We start from the raw sequence: 6,000 nt of genomic DNA, 5'->3' as shown, positions 1-6,000 counted from the left end.
CTATGAGAGACACTGGATGAAAACAAACTATTACTGGGGAGGAGAGAGAAAGGAAAGAGAAAGACAAGAGAAAAGAAGGGCTGGAAGGAGGGAGGGAGAACATTACAGAAATAACAGCAGAACAGGAATGGGAAAGGAGGGAGGGGGGAGGGAGAGAGGGATAAAGCAATGCTTTAGCTCATGGAGAGGACAGTATGTGACATGATCACCACATTTTCTGAAAGCTTAATTAAAAAAATAAGTGAATGGGAACCTTTTTGAATTTGAATTAAAATTTAATTGCATCACTTCCTTTCCTCCCTCTGACTCCTCCCATAACTATCCTTCCAATATCTCCTGTGGCCCCACCCTCGGTCCCCCTCAAAATCATGGCCTCTTTTTCTTTTTATCTCATCTTCAAATAGTTTTGAGGACTGTTTTCTTCTCTGAGGATAATCATTGTGTTCTGCCCTCCTTCCAACCTTCAAGCTGCTATGCTTTCAAGGTGTCTGAAAGGAACACTTTCTAAAATATCTCTGTACCTTTTATCTTCTTGTCTGTGTGTGTCATCATAAAATTTTGATTGCGGTCCTGAAATCCAGTGACCCAGTCTATGGCTGAGGATGGTAAAACTCGCAGAAAAAATGACACACACAAAGACACAAACAGGAGGGAGAGAGGAATATTCTCACCCTCAAGACCATGATGGGGGCTGCCCGAGGCATGAACTCAACCCCAAATCTATAACTTTGCAGGTGGATAGGATCCATGGGGTGAGTGCCCTGGTGCGTGCAGAAGTTTCTCCTATTCTGTCCTATTTGGGATTACTACTTAATACAGTTACCTTAGGGCACAGGCATCACATCAGATCAGCTTGGCTGTGAAGCTCTGGGGGAGGTTGCTTCACCTTCTCATCGTCCATCCATTTTCCCAGATATTGGGGGTAGGAAGGGATCAAGTAGGGGAGAGGGCCATATACCCTCGTGAAATGTGACCTACCGAGGCTGCTGCACTGGCTCCCCATGAGCAGTTTTGATGTTTTCAAATCTTCACCACACTTCCTTGAAGAAACACAGAAAATGTATGTCTTCTGAAGATATTCCAAAGATCCACATGTCACCGGGCCTCAGCCAGCTCCTGTCATCCCCTAATCACCTCTTCTTCTCTGATATTGTAATGGTTCACTCTCAAGTCCCCTCGGGCAGATAAATCAGGAAACGCACACTTGATGCTTTTGCTTCCTAGTGAAGATTAGAGGCATTTTTAGTCTATGGATCATTTGGAGCTGATGAGAATGGGCAACACGGACAGAGACCATCCTTACATACTGTAAGCAAGTGAGGAGCAAACCTAAATTGAACAACAATAGCACACATGGCTGCGAGGCTCCTGCTATAACAGCCTGGCTCAAGCCCTTAGTAGCTCTTCAGAGAGAAGACAGGGGTAGCATAAAGAATGAGGCAGCCATCTGTGGAAATGGAGCAAGCTCTAGCGATGCCTCTGGATTCAACCCATGACTGCACAATGTGACAGCAAAGCCATTTAAGCATGCCAAGCCTCTTTTCTCATTGTGTGTGGGAAACACAACTCATTCTCCTTGGAATGACTGTGATAGTCAAAGGTTAAATGGCAAGTGCTGTTGAGGCAAATGTCACTTGTCCTACCTCTGTCTCAGCTCTTCCCCTGTCCCCCACATCTTTTCATTTCAACTGAGAACATCACTATGTTGTAACAAAGTATTTTATCCAGCTTTCTTCTCCCTCCAGGTAGTCCCTAACAATGCAAATGCATTCTGTTCTTATGGAACTATATTGTTAGCCATAATATTTGAAAAGAACATTGATTAGTAAGTATGAATATTGGTCAGTGTGCCAGAGTCTTGTTCTCCAAGTCCTGTCTTTAAGAGTGTGACTTGAGGAACCCTTTCGTGTCTTCATGAAGATCCCTTGGAGGACTGTGATTTGCAGATTAGTGGACTTTTTGACTTCCTTCATTTAGGTCTGAGTTACTCCTATTCATATGAAGGCTGTTATGTCCTGGCCTTCACATTCCCAGGAACCATGTAAATCAACACTTGTCAGGATGTAGAGTCTACCCAGAATTTAGCCAAAATGACATGTATTGAACCCTAATCTGATTCTCCTCTATCTTTCTACTTGTCTCCCCCCAACCCCCAATCTATATTTCTAAGTAGACTTGCTTCTGGAATATTCTTATAAAAGAGATATAACCAGAAAGAGTGGAGAGCTTCTGGGAAAGGACAAACAAAGTCATGGAAGGCAGGCAAGAACTTCTCTCTGCTAGCTGGAAAGTGAAGTAAGAGTTAATCCTATCTTCAGTGAATTCTTTGGACAAAATCTGGTTTGTTTGACATTACAACACAAATTCCTGCCTTAAACAATTAGGGTGTGCTGAGCGGAATAAACCCTCAGACAATAACTTTATTTTGTCCACTCAAAATTTTTTCTCTGTTAGTCTACACTCAGCAAAAATTTCATCAGAGAGGTCAAAGGCAGAAATAATGAAAAAGTGGGATGCTCTGGCATTGTCTGACCTTCTAGAAAGCAGGGCAAATCCAGATTTGTGGTCACCTGAACAAATGCTTCAAGGACCTGCCCTCCAAGTGTCATTTAGCTGGCCATGCGGCAATAAGAGCTCCATGCATAGGAAAGTGAAAATTGCTGCTGTGGTCTGAGCAGCTTCTGAAGGAGGAGAGAAGCAGCATTCTCCTCGGTAGCTAATAAAAGGCCATCTGGAAACACCCTTCGACTTTTGTGTTAAATTTTATTTTTTTAATGCACTGGGGCTTGCAGACAAAATTAGGTTTTGTGGAAGCTAGCAAAGAGGCATATCTGTTGCCTTTCCTGGAGAGTTTGTCATTTATATTTATGACATTGTTTCACAACTGACAAGGTGACTCAGCTCAAATCCATTTGCAGAACTTGGGACTTGCTGCTATAGATTCTGTGAATGACAAGTCCACACCTTGGAAAGTGACTAAATAAATATTGTGTCTCGGGTACCAGTGTCCTCTAAGTACTCTCGAAGCCAATGCAAAGTGAAAATTCTCACTTTCTTTCCCTTCCAATATTAGCTGAGTGGAGAGCATTGTTTACCATGTGACTGCATAACACACAGATATGTTTTTCTCTATAAAGGAAGCAAAACCTAACATGCACTAGGTTGGCTCTGTCTGGGGTGCACACTCATACAGAGAGAATTTAAGGCAAATACCAAAATATTAAGAAAAAAAGGCTCTAAAGAACAAGTAGGCAATTTGCCCAAATCCAAATGCTGGTGAGAGGTTGAATGACAATCACCTCCTCTACCTGTCCATTGTCCGAGTCACAAATAAATTGATTTGGTTTACAAAATTAATAGGAGGCCATATTCCCAGTAGACCCGGTGCTAGAGAAATTCCCAGGAATCCACAAGGATGATCCCAATAAAGACTTCTAGCAATAGTGGAAAGGGTTAAAGGGACATCTCCTGTAATCAGATTGGTGGCTACCCTAATTGTCATCATAGAACCTTCATCCAGTGACTGAGAGAAACAGATGCTGTGATCCACAGCCAAGCACGAGGCTGAGCTCCAGGAATTCAGCTGAAGAGAGGGAGGAGGGATTGTATAGACAAGGGGGTTCAGGATCATGATGGAGAAACCCAAAGACAGCTGACCCTCTCACAGCTGAAAGCTCATGGACTCTGGACTGACAGCTGCAGAGCCTTCATGGTACAGAACTAGGTCCTCTGCATGGGGGTGACAGTCGTGTGGCTTGGTCTGTTTGTGAGCTCCTGGCAGTGGGATAAGGAGATATACCTGGTGCGTAAACTGGCTTTTTGGACCCCATTCCCTTGCTCAACCTTGATGCAGGGAGGAGGGGCTTGGTCTTGCCTCAACTTGATGTCCCAGGCTTTGTTGACTTCTTATGGGAGGCCTTGCCCTTTCTGAGGAGTGGATGGGGGGGTGAGGGTGGGGAGGTGGTGGGTTATGGGGGAGGGGAGAGAGGGGAAACTGTGGTTGGTATGTAAAATAAATAGAAAATTTAAAATAAATAAAATAAAAAGAAAATGATTACCATTGAGTACAAATATAATTGAGGATGAAAAAAAAAATAAACCTCAACAATGCAGTGAGATATTATCTTATAAAAGACCTTAAAGAGAAAGTGAAACTTTGATCAAAGGCATAGAAAGAAAGGGAAATTCATTTTCATGTTGGGATCAGAATCATATACAAGATAGATAATATACCCATCAAAAGTCAGAACAACAGTAATTCTTCCTAAGGTACACACACATATGTTTATCTGCATACACACAAAGTGACCTATGCACGTGCTCATCTGACACATGCTAACATGCACACATGCATGTATGCACAAACATGAGTACTAAAACCTCTCAAATTATTTAATGTGAGAATAAAGAATTTGACAGAACAAAAATGTCTATAGGGATGTGTAGAACATTGATTCCTTTCAGTTGAGGTCCCTGTGGAGTGCAAAACTCCTGCTCCTAATCTCTTCAGGAAGTCTTTCTTCATCTACTAAGAATTCCAGACACTTGAAGCAAAATGGCCTCACTGAATCCATATTTTCTTTGAGGCTAAATATTGGGATAGAAGAAAGAACAGGAGCTTGGACTGAACAGTGTGTGTGCATGTGTGTGTGTGTGTGTGTGTGTGTGTGTGTGTGTGTGTGTGTGTGTGTGTGTGTGTGTGTGTGTATGTGTGGGATAGAGAGAGAAAGAGAGGGCAGCTTATTGCAAGAACAAGCTCCAAATCCTTACTTGCTCTTTTCCACATTCTACATAAATTAACTTGTCACTTTTCCAAACCTTTACAACATCTCCAAAATCAAAGTTCATGTGTGCAAAATAGTAAAACACAAATTATACAGCCCTATTGAAGAGACAATAGTGTGCATTCTCAGTTTTAGGGAGAATGGTCTGCCTGAGGTGACTTTCCAATAGAATTTACCATTTATGAGACTGGACTTTGGGCAGCAACTCTGATATCAGATTCCTTGATACTCCCCTCCACTGACAAGTCATTCTTAGCTACGGATTAATTAAAAACGGGATGTTAGAGACTGACTCTTTTGCTGCATAGAAATGCAGGTCTGCAGCTATCTCATACACATAGAATTGTGTTTTCCATGGTGATAACTGACATTTTAGAAGGAACAATGGACACTTCAAGTCTTGAGACAAAGCAAAACAACAAAACTCTTCTGATTCTTAACTCCTTGCTTGTCTACAATTAAATGTAAGACAAATACTTTGCATAAGAAATGTTCAGATGACTCATGTTGCCTATACAAATATGTATAAGCTGTATGTATTTTTCTCCAGCAAACAAAAGAGTGGTTTGTCAACAGTTTATAAAGAATATAAAATTTCTTTGTGGCTAATAATATACTTAGTGTAGTATTTGTGGGTTCCAATATGTACCTTGAAAATTGATTGAAATTAAAAGTTCTGCTCTGACATGACCAATATTTTAGTACTCACAATGCATTACAAAGGAGGTTGGTCATATTCCATAACCTGGGAAATACTTTTCCATTGCTATTCACTGGCATTTTAGAATGCTATTGTTCCTCAATGTCCTCAAATTCCTTGGATACAAAAAGATACAAAATACAGAACGTGTGAAAGGTTAGACATTTTTTTAGGAATAGAGATTTTTTGATACGTCAGTAATATGTCAATCTGCAATCATCAAGCTCCCAGGAAGAAATCCATTTTTGAAGCTGTTTCAGAGTAAGGTGTTAATGAATAACAAAAGAACTCCTAGAAAGTATTTTCCCCCTCATTGCCTTTGGTTGATCCCATGCTCTCCTCTCTAACTGTTCTCTCTTCTCTGACTATGCTGGGCTTCTACCCATCTCTGCTATACATACTCGAATGCCTGCCCACAGTCCCCTCCCAAGGTTTAAGTTCCAGAAGTTAAATCTTCTTGGAGCTTTCCTTTATTCCACAGGGGAAAGTTAGCCACTCCTTCTCTACTTCCAGAGC

The sequence above is a fragment of the Cricetulus griseus genome (genome assembly GCF_003668045.3).
Source record: "Cricetulus griseus strain 17A/GY chromosome 1 unlocalized genomic scaffold, alternate assembly CriGri-PICRH-1.0 chr1_1, whole genome shotgun sequence".
NCBI classification, from domain to species: Eukaryota; Metazoa; Chordata; class Mammalia; order Rodentia; family Cricetidae; genus Cricetulus; species Cricetulus griseus.
This window is presented reverse-complemented; position numbering follows the sequence as displayed.